The 15,947-nt window shown below is 38.1% G+C and overlaps 1 protein-coding gene across 6 annotated transcripts in view; it reads left to right on the forward strand.

The window, feature by feature from the left end:
* The window catches only part of EPM2A (EPM2A glucan phosphatase, laforin), a 286,591-nt gene that overhangs the window by 89,196 nt on the left and 181,448 nt on the right, over window positions 1-15,947 (forward strand). The gene's annotated exons all lie outside the window — the stretch shown is intronic.

Below are 15,947 nucleotides of genomic sequence, written 5' to 3' on the forward strand. Positions count from 1 at the left end.
AAGTGTTAATCCACAAAATAAAATTTGCTTTGATGATTAAGTTACTGTGGAAGGTAGCTGTAGGTTTCCAAATAAATTATTCATAGGGATCAGGGATTTGCAAACTTCTTCTGTAAAGAGGTAGACAGGATATGTCTTGGGCTTTGTGGGCCATATGGTTTGGTTTCAACTATTCAACTCTCCTGTTGTTTTATGAAGGTAGATTGTGGACAGTATGCAAACAGATGAGTATGGCATCACTCCAATAAAATTTTATATATAAAAACAGAAGATGAGCCAAATCCTACATATGTGCATCATTTCTAGTCCCTTGAAGATAGAGATGAATCAAATTATAATAAAATTTAGAAGAACATCAGTTGTTATATAGCCCAGTTGTCCCCTGGAAAACAAAGGCTAGCTAGTGAAATATATTTTTAAAATGCTACATAATGTGTCCCCTATTAGAGGTTCACCAACACATTAGTATGCTAACAACCCTGACATTTTGGGTATGTCCTGTTAATAATAGGATGATCTATAATAATATAATAGTATTTGTTGTATGCCCAGAACTATTCTAAATACCTTTATATATATTATTTCATTTAGTCTCACAACCACATGAGGTATTCAGTATCGTTAATTCCATTTTATAATTGATGAAACTGAGGCACTCAAAGTTCAGTAACCTGCATGAACTGAGAATTAGTGAAGCTGGGAACCAAGGTTATGCAGCATGCTGCCCTCCCACATGTGTGAAATACTGTGAGAGCTGGGAAAGTGTCTTTTAAATACCATTCTCTTCATTGTGTGTGTTGGAAGCATGAGGCCAAGAGACATTTAGGTGGCTTTGCCAAGGTAAAAGTGTCTTTAATAAATGACATGCATCTACAAATCAGTCAAAACTCTACCTGTTACTTGAAGCAATGCTTAACATAATCCTTTATGAAGACATATGATTCTTTTCAAAATGAATAATCACTTCTGATTTCCTTTTATAATTCAGATTTTAATAACCAATTTCATTTCAATGGGTAAACATGTAATTTGATTTTTAAAAGAAACAATTATTTTCACTCTCAAAATTCTGATAGATATTCCCTTGTCAGGGGTAAGATGATGAAAAATTTTTACCTATAACGCTTATCTCTTATCTCTCTCCTGGGCTCTAAATCAATGATTTCTAAACCTCAGTGTACAAAGAATCACTTGGGAGTGCTTATTACAAAAATGCTGTAGACACTACCCCACCATCTTAGAACCTTGGCAGGAATGTTTCAAAAGAGAGCTCCAGGAGATCCTAGTGTGTGGTAAGGGATGTGAACCACTGCTCTGACGTCACACCTGTTATTGCCCACTAAATGTGTGCATCTGCATTAACAGCAAACATTCAAAATGCTGCAAGGGATGAAACAATACGTATGCTTATGGTCTGTTGATCATAATTAATAAAAATGGTACCACATTCTAAGCCATAAATAGGACTTCATTACTGTACATGCTGTAACATCCCTTCGGTTTTGTGTAAATGAGACCTTTAGATTGACATGCATGGTTGCAGAACCAAACCAAAAGACACAGGGATTCTGATAGGTTGCTACAAATCTGTACTCATGGCTCAAATATAGACTGATCTTTACCTTTTATGTGGCTGTCTTAATGGGAGGAACTGAAGTGGAAGAAACAAGTATTTTGGAGGATTAGGTTTTGCCAACATCATCTACATACTTACAAATATATAATCATTTATAATAGAAGACTTTAGAAAAGAAATCATATATGAGTGTAGTAGAATTTAGGGTAGAAATAGACAATCTAGGAGAACAAACAGAAATTGCCAAGGGACTTGAGACAGCCTGATTACTACTATTGAATACTAAATTTGTCTTTAAGTTTTTTGGCAGTTAAGGCAAAAAAGGAAATGTGTTGAGTTATGCAGTTTTATATTCTGACTAAAAACAGCTTTCACATTTATCTGCAGAGAAAATTGTTATTTTTGAGCTAAATTCAACCAATAATTTAACACATATGTCCTTGAGATAACACAGTTGAAAATGTGTTCACCACAGTTTTCTAAAAGTCAGAGAAATACTGTTCACTCCATGTTTGTTGAATGAACTGTCTGAAATATCCTGAGTCAGTAGGACTTCTACATTCATTCATTCATTCATTCAGTTATTGCTCCAGTCACTTGTTTGCTTTTAACTCTATGCTGATACGCTGTTAAGTTCTGGGAATGTGGTGACATGTGAGATACCATTCTTGTTCTCAAGGAACTTGCAACTCAAAGGAGCAAGATCTCAGAAAAATCAACAATTCAGAGTGAGAGAGGCCTTCTTTGTGTTCCTTTGACTTTATTGGACAATCACAGTGAGCCTGTGGAGGAATCAAGGAAGCCTAAGAGAGCCTGATCAGACAGAATAGCAGGGAAAGCTCATTCCAAGAAGAGTAGCAGGAAAAGAGCAGGCAAAGGCAGGTGCATGGAACTTCAGGAAAATGATAAATACTTCCTCTACAGGATGAAGTTAATATGGGACTGTAGGGTTAAAGACATATGTAGGAGGGCCGGTACTGTGGCATAGTGGGTAAAGCCACCACCTGCAGTGCTGGTATCCCATATGGGTGCCAGTTCGAGATCCACTTCAATCCAGCTCTCTGCTATGGCCTGGGAAAGCACTAGAAGGTGGCCCAAGTGCGTGGGCCCCAGCACACAAATGGGAGATGTGGAAGAAGCTCTTGGCTCCTGGCTTCGGATCAGCGCAGCTCCTGCTGTTGCAGCCAATTGGGAAGTGAACCAGCGGATGGAAGCTCTCTCTCTCTCTGCTTCTCCTTCTCTCTCTGGGTAACTCTGATTTTCAAATAAATAAATAAATAAATAAATCTTTTTGAAAAAAAGACATGTAGGGCCAGTTTCCAAAGGTCAGAAATTGAGATTTCATATGAAAGCAATGGGTAGTCATTTTAGTATTTTAGGCAGGGATGTCAGATGATTTGTGTTTTGGAAAGATCACTCTAGAGCCAGGAAAGGTCATTATGAAAACTCAGCCAGTTTGGCTTCCTGCAGCATGAAAGGGAGATAGATCCTCAGGTTATTTAGGGAGATGGTGGAATTCACTTTTTAAGTGTTGAGGATCTGAAGGAAAGCAATGGTAAAAAAGATCAGGAGACAAATTCTACAACTAATTGAGATTGACTGGGATGGCTTCGTTAGTGACTGTGGGGAAAGGGAGAAGGAGGAACCAAGTAAAGCGTCTTAGGTGAGATGACTGAGTGGCTTGTGGCATAACTTAATGTGTTCAGAAACAATGGAAGAGAATCAAATTTGTGAGTAGGAAGCAAAGGGTGGAAGATGGTGATGATGATCTCATTCAATTGATAGTAATGGGGCATTTAGTGGAGAATTCTGAGAGAGTGGAGGTCTGGCTTGGAGGCAATGGTTTCAGAATTTATGAGCATACAGATGGTGTTAAAGCAATGGACGTTGCTGTGATTCCTAGGAATATATGAAGAGAATAGAGGCTAGAGTTTGGATCTCTGCGAAACACAAAATATAGAAGGCATGCAGAGGACACAGAGTTCATAAAGGAGACAGAAGCCTGATAAAAATGAACTAGGTGATTAGAAGTGATCAATATTATACATGCAGTCACTAGTGATGTAATTTGGGACAGAGATGGAAGGAATGTATATATTAAACTGTTTCTGTGAAATAACAACTGTGCCAGGTGGGGCTTAATTGTAATAACTAATGTGGTATAAATTTCCTCAGAAATCTTGAAAATAAGCTTGTGCATAGCACAAGGTGGAAATGACAATGTTTCGGGCAATGGGACACGAAGACAATTATAGTTTACAAAATATTGAGACCAATTTTCACCAATTAAGAACTTCGCTGAGTAGAAGTAAAGTATACTCAGTGGAAGAGATGATGAATTAGCTGCATGTAGGAGCCCTAAGTACTTGAATGCACTCTCATTGTGATTAGATCGCATATTTGAGATTTACTGTCTTAAATATGATAGTTTTCGCTGAGTATGATAGGTGCTTCATTCTCCGAGTTATTAGACTTCATGTTTGCTTTCTTCAAGGCCTTTCTTATTTAGGAATAGCACAAATAGATCAAGTTTCACTAACACTGGCTCTCTTTCCCTATGTCTATGGATTCTTGGATCCTTGGCTAACTTAAAGAAGACTGAGGCTCTTTGATTTGCAAATCCTTAGGAAGGTTAAGTAACTATGGTAACTTCTCTTTGAACATCACTTGATGTGTAACCAACTCCAGGCTAGGTGAAAGAAGAATTTCCCAGAGATTTTGTAGGACCCTGCTGTTACAGTATTTTTTTAGTTATGCATCTCTCCTCAGACCCTATCATTCCAATCACTCTCATTTCATAGGAGATTGGAGGTGTTTCTCTTAAGTCCTCCTGAAACCTTGTCTAATTTATGACATCGCTAATTGCAACATTTCTAATTGCATCAGTGTTTCCAGTTGCTTAAATTCTTTGGTGCTTATAGATTTCAAATCTTATGTGTATTTTCCTTAATATTCGGTAGCCATGTATTAAAAACTCTTTTTTTAAAAAAGATTTTATTTTTTATCTATTTGAGAGGTAGAGTTATAGACAGTGAGAAGGAGAGACAGAGAGAAAGGTCTTCCGTCCATTGGTTCACTCCCCAAATGACCGCAACACCTGAAGCTGTGCAGATCCGAAGCCAGGGGCCAGATGCTTCTTCCCAGTCTCCCATGTAGGTGCAGGGGCCCAAAGACTTGGGCCATGCTCCACTGCCTTCCCAGGCCATAGCAGAGAGCTGGATCGGAAGAGGAGCAGCCGGAACTAGAACCGGTGCCCATATGGGTTGCCGGCACCGCAGGTGGAGGATTAACCTGCACCACGGCACCGGCCCCTGCATTAAAAACTCTTAAGCTGCACATTTTTAAAATAGAACAGAAATGGGAAAATAGGTCCCTATCATGAGGTCTCTGAGCACTGCAAATAAGGAGCAAAGAGCAATGTTTTAGAACCAAGGAACTTCATTATGAAAACATAGCCATTTGGCTTCCTGCGGATTCCTCACTGGGAAATCACTAGAGGGTAGAGGGATTTTTAAACGTTTAGTAATTTCAGAATTTTTTAAAATAGTGAGATTCTTCTCACTATGATTAATAATAGACCACTAATATCAGCATAACAATAGAGATAAGATGCTTTTCTTTTTATTTGTTCTAGCAGGAGGATCTTACTTCCCAGTGAACCCGAATATTATCTATTGCACTGAACTATTGTGATGTATGCCGATTTATAATAAACTGCAGATTAAATTATTAGAGTACTTTCTGCTACTCAAAATGAGATTTAAGGGCCAGCGCAGTATTTTTATGGGTCCCTGTGACAATGCAAAATCTCAGGCTCCAATTCAGACTTAATGAGTGGTGATCTACTTTACATGATCCTCAGACAGTTTGTGCATTAGTATTTGAGAAGCAGTGGTCTAAGTGGGTAATAATGATACAATGATCTCAAACTATTTTTTTCACCCAGAAAATGGTAATGAAAACATCTGCTATTGTTCAAAATACTTATTGGAATCCCTTTATATACTAGGAATTCCTTGTATTTCATTGTCAAACAATTATTTGGGGATGAGAAGAAGACATTAACATAAAAAAGAAGAAAAATTATGACTTTTTACGTTTTCCAAATGTCTTGTTTGCTACATTCATTTTTGTGCTGGAGCCAAAATAAAGACCCACAGGTCCAAAGAATGAATTTTAAGCATATCTCTTGAGTGACTTAGTTAAATAAATTAATCTGTCTCATTTTACACCACTTTGTAGTGGGAATTTCCTCAATATATTATAAGTCGTTCAGTTGATAGACTGTGTGTCCTGTGTACAAAGTTTTTACAACAGTAAAACCTTACTTCTTAAAATTTACATAATAGAAGATTGAGTATAAGGGAGAGTAAGTTTGGATAACTTGATCTTATCAAGCTTTTGGGTGTGTGGATGCTATTAGCACCATGCTTAGTAAATGGAACGTTAGCTAAGTTAAAATCTTGTAAAAAATGTAGTAAAGAAATATAGTAAAGAGCATTTGTAAACTTGGAGTCATTTTTTAAAACCGTGTAATGAAGTTTAATTTGGGGATGTTGTGCTTCTTTTCTTTAACATTTTATTGAAATACAGCATATCCATGTAAGTATACAGATAATTGAGTTTTTGTCCTCTGAGCACAGTCATATCCAGCCCCCACGTTAAGAATAAAACATAACTAGTATTTCTGAATTTGCTTTTCCCCAACCATTGCCAATAGTTAATGTGCAAGTTCTGTTGGTCCTATTGCTAAAATACATCCTGGATGTATCCATTTTTTTTTCCATTAGCACGGTTACTAGCTGAAAGTCTCCCTCTTCCTTTAGAGTTTCTGCTGCCCAATCCATTTCCCACACAACAGCCAATGTCATCTTTTAAAACTAAGTAAGTCATTGTCACTCTTCTACTTAAAAATTCATCATTTTTCATTGCTTTTCTAGTATCATGTAAATGCCCTTGCACATCAGTAAGGTGCTGTGTGGTCAGTGTAGGTCAGGATTAGTCCTACTCTCCTTCTGGTCCATCTCACTCTATATCTCTAAGTTTCTCTCATTTTCCAAAATATACCTGACTTCCCATAAGGACTGTGTGTCTCTCCCCTTTTACTTGGTCAGGTCTTGATTTTTGTGTCACCTTTTTAAAGAGGAATTTCAAATACTGCTTGAAGTCTAGCTCTGTGGGGATTTTCTATTTTAATTCCATGTTTATGTCTGCAATAACATACTACAAATGGATTCTATACATTCCATACATTTTGCATCATATATTCATTTGTTTGTTGCCTGTCTTCCTCAAAGTATGTGGGCTGACATGAAGTCATACTTTGACTGCCTTGCTTCTTGTTGTTTGGTGAGTGCCTGCCAAAAAGCAGACATCATTACATATTTGTTAAATTGAGAGAATGACTTTAAAACAAATACAGAATTTAATTTTTTGATTTTTTTATTCTCTGATCTTCTGTGGTTCCTAATTCATCATGAAAGTGATTAATTTTAAATAAATCCTTTCAAGTTCATTATGTGAGACAATCTTAAACATGACATTTTACTCTTTCAAAGAATGCTCAGCATTACAGACAATGTTAATATGCCAAGAGGATATTTTAATGGAACATTTTGTTGAAATTTGAATCAAGGTAACCAGCCAAGGCTGCTAACCTAGTTATTTGTTCCAGTCTTTGTGCTACCTTGTGATTGACTTCAAGGAAGTGAAGTATGCTAGTAGCCTATTTATTACCATAACCTGTCAGTGTGGTGTAGAAATCAAATTCCAGACCACAAACATTGAAAATAAAATCAAACTATCTTGGACTCAGTGTCTGAAGAAGTGATGACTCTAACTTATAAGTCTGAGAGTTTATATATATATACATATACATACATACAGACATATATATAATTTATAAGTCTGAGAGTTATATATAAATATATACACATATATGTATATATTTTAGTATGTATATATACACATATATGTATATATATGTATATATATGCATATATATATAAATATTTCAGTATGTTCTTCATTGCGGTCTATTCTCTGAGAGCCGTGTGAGGAGGTCTCATACTGCACTGGATGTGTTGAAACTGGACACCTTAGAACTCTAGAGCTAAGTCATGAGATCAAGGAGCAAGCCCAAGTGGTACAGACAAGAGCACAGTGATCTTAAATCATGTGGGAGGTGCCAGGGGACATGAGTGAAGGGTAGATGATGAGTAGTGTTGTGTATAAGAGAACAATTTGGACACCACAATTAAATGCTCATTGTATTTGTAAAATTCCAGACATCAAGATGAATGATGGAAAATATCTGTTAAAATTTGGCTGGCGCCATGGCTCAATAGGCTAATCCTCTGCCTGCAGCGCTGGCACACCAGGTTCTAGTCCCGGTCGGGGCTCCGGATTCTGTCCCGGTTGCCCCTCTTCCAGTCCAGCTCTCTGCTGTGGCCCAGGAGTGCAGTAAAGGATGGCCCAAGTGCTTGGGCCCTGCACCCGCATGGGAGACCAGGAGAAGCACCTGGCTCCTGGCTTTGATCAGCACGGTGTGCCTGCCGCAGCGCGCCAGCCGCAGTGGCCGTTAGGGGCAAAGGAAGACCTTTCTCTCTGTCTCTCTCTCACTGTCCACTCTGCCTGTCAAAAAAAAGGAATTCTGTTAAAATTCTTGAGGTTTGCTTGATGCATTGATATTTGAAAAGAGTCTGGATGACTGAATGGCAGTATATTAAGCCTGAGTCTATAGGTATTTATTAGTTTGCTAGGGCTGTCATAATAAAGTGCCATAAACCAGATGGCTTAAATAACACAGAAACTTACTGTTTTACATTTATGAATCCTAAAAACCTGAGACCAAGATGTCTACAGTGTTGATTCCTTCTGAGGGCTGTGGGGAAGTAACGGTTTCAGGCCTGCTGCTGGGCTTGTAGGTGACACCTGCTCTGTCTTCACATTGTCCTCCCTGTAAGTCTGTGTCTCGATTTACCCTTCTCATAAAGATGCAAGTCATATTGGATTAGGAATCACTATGATGACCTCAGTTTAACTTGGTTATTTGTGGAGATCCTTTCTTCAATAAGGTTACATAAAGAGCTGGGTATCAGAACTTCAACATATGAATTTTGGGGAGGAGAACTGAATCCATAACAGGTTTTCCTAATTAATCATAAAAAAACACTTTCTAATCAAGAAAATAAAGCATTATCTCCAATATATTTACTTCATAAGACTATAAATTATATAGTATTTCTGAGAAAATATAAGAAACAAACTACACTTACAGAAATTAGCCTGTGCTTTATATACAGTATAATCTATAAACCTTAGCAAACTGCACTAAAATTATGTTTTAAAAAAAGCTAATTAATATAATTCTCTAGGTTGGAATTTGACAATTTTCAGCCTTTACTGGGGCATCTTCCCTTTTGGGGAAGAAGTTTGTGATTAATAATACTTGATGCTGGAGGATGTATTTCAGAAGTAGCTGTATGTGCTAATGAAGGTGGGTGCTTACCAAAGGTTGGTTTTAATGTTCTCTTGCTTTTCCACTAATGACATCTAAATTACAGGACTGACACTTTTTTCTCTACTCATTCTTTAAAAGCCAGATCACATTTTAATTTCACATTGAATTGCCCATAAAATATTAAATAAGGTAAATGTAGCACAATTATCCAACTTAGGAAATGTGCTAAATTTTAGGCTTTTAAATTCTTAACTGGCCTTTATAAAGCACTTCAGAAAAATCTATTTTCTATGTGTTTGAAATGGTGCTGCTGTGTTTGTAGGGTAGGAAGTGGGCACAGTTCAGTAGTTGTGGTCTCTTGGTGTGATAAATAAATTAAAAAAGGCCTGTGTTCATACATTGATTTCATCATTCCGGTGGCTTTCCTAGCACATTTTTTTCCTATGGACGGAAAATAATGCTAATTTTCACCTTCAGAAAAAGGTTATTCTGCCATTTCTCACAGCCATTAGTGTCGGGACCTCCGATGTGCAGTCCATGTAATGGACTTGTCTCCTGGTATCTCTTGTCTTTTCCACACCATTCAGCCTGATTGACCCATTATTGCCAGTGAGGCCTCCTATGACTGACAGTTGAGGTGGCACAGTGGCTCTGATTCATATGCTTCAGTAGTTGTTGGACCACAGGCCTCGGCCTGACAGGTGAAACCAGTGGTGTAGGATTTTGATGTGATTACCTGGGACCACAAATACAGATTCACTCAAATGAACTAAATTGATTTTGATTTGCAGTCCAAATAAGTAAGTTTCCAGAATGTCAGCCATCCATTTATCTTCCTGATCTTTAGCTAGATTGCAGTATTTCTGGGACAGATTTTAGTTAAATCCAACCTGGTTGAATCAGAGTGGAAAGAGTAAACATCCAAGTTTTAATGCATTTTTCTATAAATTCCTACTACATACAACTATATTAAATATTGGCTATGGCTCAGAAGTAGGTTTTCGAAGATACTTACTCTGAATTGAACAAGTGAACACACGTTCTTTCTTATAACTTACAACTTCTCGTTGCTTACTCTTGTCATCATTTGCAGTCTTGAAACTATATATTTTCAAATGCTTGTAGGGGAGAGGTACTGTTTTAACTGTATACGCACACATATAGAGCTAAGCAAGTCAGGTTCTGTTGTCTGCACATTTTTGCTGCTGTTCAAAGCTCTGGGGTCTGTATCCTAAGCTTCTGCGATGTGCTCATTGAGATCTACCAGGCTCCTGGTTCTGGAATCTGGCTGGGTATGTAATCAAATTAATTTCTGAACAAAGACTAAAAGGCAATCTGCAGGATCACAGGTCTCACTCTAGACTCTCTTGAGGTGTATCTCTGTGAAGAATTCTGTTAAGAGGTGTTTAGATAAAAGTATCTCATGTGGCTTGAATTAAAAGCCAGGTTTGAGAACTTCTGCACTGACTTTCAGAACTCTTTGGTACAGTGTTTTTGTTGACTTTTCCAAACAATCTCCTGTGAAGTTACAGAAGTCTCTGCTTAAACTATAATTCTTAGTGAATTATTACTAAAATAATTCTCTAGAAGTTTTATAATGTAATTTTTAATATAACTATAAGCCATAACTTAATTTCATTAATATGCCTTTGAATTTTGGTATTTTCCATTAAACTTAATAAATACAAGCTATTATTATCCAAATCCAATATTTCAACATGTATTGTATCTTAAAAATTCCTGATGTTAAGATTGTTTAAGGGCCAGTGCCCTGGCTCACTTGGTTAATCCTCCTCCTTTGGCGCCGGCATCTCATATGGGCGCTGGTTCTGGTCCTGGCTACTGCTCTTCCAATCCAGTTCACTGCTGTGGCTTGGGAAAGCAGTAGAGGATGGCCCAAGTACTTCGGCCCCTGTACCCATGTGGGAGACCCAGAAGAAGCTCCTGGCTCCTGGCTTTGGATTGGCACAGCTCCAGTCATTGCAGCCATTTGGGGAGCGAACCAATGAACAGAAGATCTTTCTCTCAGCCTCTCCCTCTCACTGTCTGTAACTCTACCTCTCAAATAAATAAATAAAATCTTTAAAAAATTTTTAAGAAAGATCGTTTAAAATATTATTGATGTCAAATGAGAATTAAGAGTAAAATAAATCAAAGTAGATTTTTTTAAAGTTAAAAAGTTATTTATTTAAAAATACTTCCTCTTGAGTCTGATGCCATATCAAATTAAGCCAAGGAATGATGGTACAAGGCGGTAACTGCTCAGAGCCACCTGTACAGATGACAATTGCCTCTTTAGCTCATTAGCATAATCTACTAAGTAGTGATACAGAAATCCAACTCATTCACTTTTTCCCAAATAAATGTAAATTGTATACAATACTCCATACCCCAAAAATTACTTTATAAATTTTCTTTGTAGATTTTAATAGTGTCAGATCATTCTCTATTGAACAGATAAGTAAAAGTTGGATTACTGTTTAGAAAGTACATCATGCATCTTGTTATCTCTAGTGCATCATGTAACCAGAAATATTTCACCTGCTATTAGAGAACAAATTCAAATAGCATGCACATAGGGACATTCTAGCTGTCTGGTTAAGCAGAACCCATTGATTTGTGTGTTTGTCTCTGCCTCAGTGTAATGGTTCAGTATAGTTCACTTCATAACTTTAACTGTCTTTCCTTTACTAGAATGCTTGCTTCCAGAGTTTAGCTTTTGTTATTTATCTCCTAGGTTCAGATATCTTATTTTTAAAAGGGGACTCAATATTTATTTGTTAAATATAGATTCTGACTTCTAGCTGAAAGAATCAATTATGTTATGAAAAGGTTGGAAATATCTTATGTAGAAACTAGTGTTTATATGTGAGTATGTCTTTTAAGGGCTCATTTCCATCAGAAATGTGGTGTGGGAAATACACATGTTAAAGTACCGACTTTGGGCTTGTTTATCTTTGACTTACTCTGAATTTCTCCATCATTTAAAAAGCATTCTAAGACCAGGGTAAAAAAAGATGATAAAATCCTGTTTAGCAGCAACTTAGGATTCTATATACTGGCTCATGTTTGAGATTCTGATTTCTTATTTTGTGGGCTCCATTGTGCCAGTTTACTGTTTGTATTTCTCCATGAACTATTCTTTAGCTTTTATGCAAATCTGTGAAAAATCAGCCAACCACTTTATTTTGGCATTTACTGACTAGCTAAGTGCTACCAACTCAAACAGTGTAATATTCATTTATGGCTTGAGTAACATTGGAATTTAGCTTGCCTTCCATAAATATTCATTTAAATATTTTACCTGTCCTCTTCAAGAGCTTCCCAGTGAAATGTGCACCGCTGCTCAGTAGGTTGTGTGGCTTGGTTCTATACATGGTGCACACGGCCCTCGTCCCCAGCACAGGATGCTTTCGTGTACACAGTCCTCCCCGAAGTATGCGTATTGGAGCCAATGGTCCCTCCCACTGAGCATCTAGCAAACTCCCGAAGAGGAAGTTTTAAGGGATGGTGTACAGAGGAATGGAGCACCTGGATAGAGGCGTGGTCTGCTCCAACTCAACAGATACTAGGAAGCAGCACTCACCCAGGGGTTAGGAAGTATCCACACAGGTGAAGACTGAATACTCAACTAATGTCTTGGACGGTCACAGCTCTTCAGGGCTCTTTCAGTGCTCTTGATAATAACTTTTCTCCTTGTTCACTGGGTGCAGTGGAGAATCTGAGAATTTTGAGGCACTGCCCCATTTTTTCAACATTTGTTATCTGTTTCCTGTATTTCTAGATTTTCTCCTTTATCATTTTTCCCCATAATAATCCAAAATAAAGATTTTTACAAAGAAGTTCCAAATAATCCTTTAGACAGGAATGCATGGCTCACTTGGCTAATCCTCCACCTGCGTTGCTGGCACCCAGGGTCTAGTTCCGGTTGGGGCGCCAGATTCTGTCCCTGTTGCTCCTTTTCCATTCCAGCTCTCTGTTGTGGCCCGGGAAGGCAGTGGAAGATGGCCCAAGTGCTTGGGCCCTGCACCCGCATGAGAGACCAGGAGAAGCACCTGGCTCCTGGCTTTGGATTGGTGCAGCTCGCCAGCTGTAGCGGCCATTGTGGGTGGGGGGAGTTGGACCAATGGAAGAAACATCTTTCTATCTCTCTCTTTCTCACTGTCTAACTCTGTCAGTCCAAAAAAAAAAAAAAAAAAAAAAAAAAAAAGAATGCAAGCAGGAGGGACTTAAAAGCTTATTCTCTGGGCTAGCGCCATGGCTCAGTAGGTTAATCTTCTGGCTGCCGCACCAGCATCCCATATGGGTGCCGGTTCTAGTCCTGAGTGCTCCTCTTCTGATCCAGCTCTCTGATGTGGCCTGGGAAAGCAGTAGAAGATGGCCAAGTCCTTGAGCCCCTGCACCCACATGAGAGACTGGGAAGAAGCACCTGGCTCCTGGCTTTGGATCACCGCAGCTCCGGCCGTTGCGGCCATTTGGGGAGTGAATCAATGGACGGAAGTCCTTTCTCTCTGTCTTTCCCTCTCACTGTCTGTAATTCTACCTCTCAAATAAATAAATAAAATCTTTAAAAAAAGCTTATCCTCCTTTTCTATAGGGTAAATAGCACTCAAATTCTAGAAATATAGTGCTGTATCTTTTGAGATAGTCTCACTGAAGATGGGTAACACATGTGAGGACTGTTTATGTCATTGTCAACAGGAAAAAGAAAAATAAATCAGATTTTACATAAAAAATTGGATGTTCCATATCCTGCATCACTCAAATGAAGGATATACAGAACAATGGAAACTAACTGAACAGTCATTGCAACATAGAACAGACTCAATTACTGCCAGAAGTCAATTATAACTAGATATGTGTTCCACCTATGTTTATTGTTCATTCATTCCTGCCAGTGCTATTCTATCTGTTATTTATTTGTATTGGCTCCTTTCAAAATGCCTGTGAATTAGTTATGTTTAGACACATTCTCAGGATGAGTATACAAAAGGCATAGAGATGGTTAGAAACTTCACCCAACATCAGACAGTTATTTCCAAGTGCTATGATTGGCACTGAACCCAGTTTTTCTGCCTTGTATTCAGTGCCTTTTCCGTTATACCACGCTAAAAATGTATAGTGCTGTTCAGATATCCAATACTAGGTTTTGGCTATTCTCTGTATCTCCATTTAGTACATACATACATTCATATTTTAAAATATGATATGGTCTTTGGTATTATTATCAGAACAGTATGACTAATGATCCATAAACTCTCTGAGCCAGATAGGTTGGTCTCTCTCCTGCTTCACATTCCTTCCTCCCTACACATGGTAAGGAGTTCTGTACCCCTTTTATTCTCCTACACTGAGCTTCTTAACCTTGGCATTGCTCATATTTCGGACTAGGTCATTCTTTGTCATGGAGGGTTGTGATGTGCATTGTTGAATGCCTAGCGACATCCTTTATCTTAATCTATTAAATTCTAGGGGCCGGTGCTGTGGTGTAGCGGGTAAAGCCGCTGCTTGCAGTCCCAGCATCCCATTTGGGTGCTGGTTCAAGTCCCTGCTGCTCCATTTCCAATCTGGCTCTCTGCTATGGCCTGGGATAGCAGTAGAGATGGCCTAAATGTTTAGACCCCTGCACCCACGTGGGAGACCCAGAAGAAGCTTCTGGCTTCGGATTGGTGCAGCTCCGAGCGATGTGGCCATCTGGGGAGTGAACCAGTGGATGGAAGACCTCTCTCTCTCTCTCTCTCTCTCTCTCTCTGCCTCTCTTTCTGTGTAACTCTGTGTAACTCTCTGTGTAACTCTGACTTTCAACTAAATAAATAAATCTAAAAAAAATTCTAATAGCACCACCTGTGTGACAGTAAAAAATGTCTCCATAGTTAATTTAATTGTCAAATATCCCTCGGGAGGCAAAATTGCCCTCAGTGAGATCACTGCTTTAAACTCAATATAAAAGGAACTTAATGAAAGTGTAGTCCCTTTGTTTAGTCCCCATCCTGAATATTAGACATTTTCAGCAATTAATGATTTAGGCATTGTATTAGTCAGATCAAGGCAGACTGTGCTGTGGTAACAAGTGATGTCCAAATAAGCTTAACGCAGATGGTCCTCCCTGAGGCAGGTTGATGTTCAGGTTGCTTTAAACTTCCAGAAGCTTGGCATCTGCTGTGCTTTGATGATCCTGCAGCAGGGAGAAAGACCACAGAGAGTCATGCTTACAACTTAAATGTGTCCATCTGGAAGTGGCACACGTCACTTTAGCTCACATTCTGTTGACAAAAAGCGAGTCACACGACCATACTAACTCTGATGTAGATGGAAAGTTTAGACCTTCAGGCTTAGCAAGGAATATTTCAGAGTATTAATGACTATCACTAGTACAGGGTATTTCCCTAATAACTACTGTCTAAATGCCCTGTATCACATTTATGTGATGTGATTCCAGCAGTGATTGAAATGTAGTATCAGCTGGTTTTCTGTAAGGTATATATACAAGTGAAATAGTAAATAAGATGATGGATGCCATATGCAATAAATTATAGTAATGTGCATTAAATGTCTATTAACTTGCGAAATATTTACATTTTTGTGACGTTTACATTTCATGTAGTAAGTCCTCCACTTAAACAGCATGATATGTCTCCGTTTTTTTATTGCTGCTGTTTTTGATGTCCTCCAGTAATATGTCATTGGTAATCCTGATTAAATTTATTCCTAAATGTTTTATGGCTTTGTTATTATTTTTGAACAAAGTCTTTTTTTCCCCTTTTTCTTCATTCCATTTCTTTCTGACTATTGGAAGTATAAAGAAAAGCTATCTGATTTTTGTATATTTTCCCTCATTCAGATATCTTAGTAATTTCAATACTTTATATAGCTTTTTGAATTTAATCTCTTAGGGAAGTGATTCTCAAG

Source organism: Oryctolagus cuniculus, chromosome 5 (genome assembly GCF_051225735.1).
Source record: "Oryctolagus cuniculus isolate XC-2025 breed Fujian yellow rabbit chromosome 5, ASM5122573v1, whole genome shotgun sequence".
NCBI classification, from domain to species: domain Eukaryota; kingdom Metazoa; phylum Chordata; class Mammalia; order Lagomorpha; family Leporidae; genus Oryctolagus; species Oryctolagus cuniculus.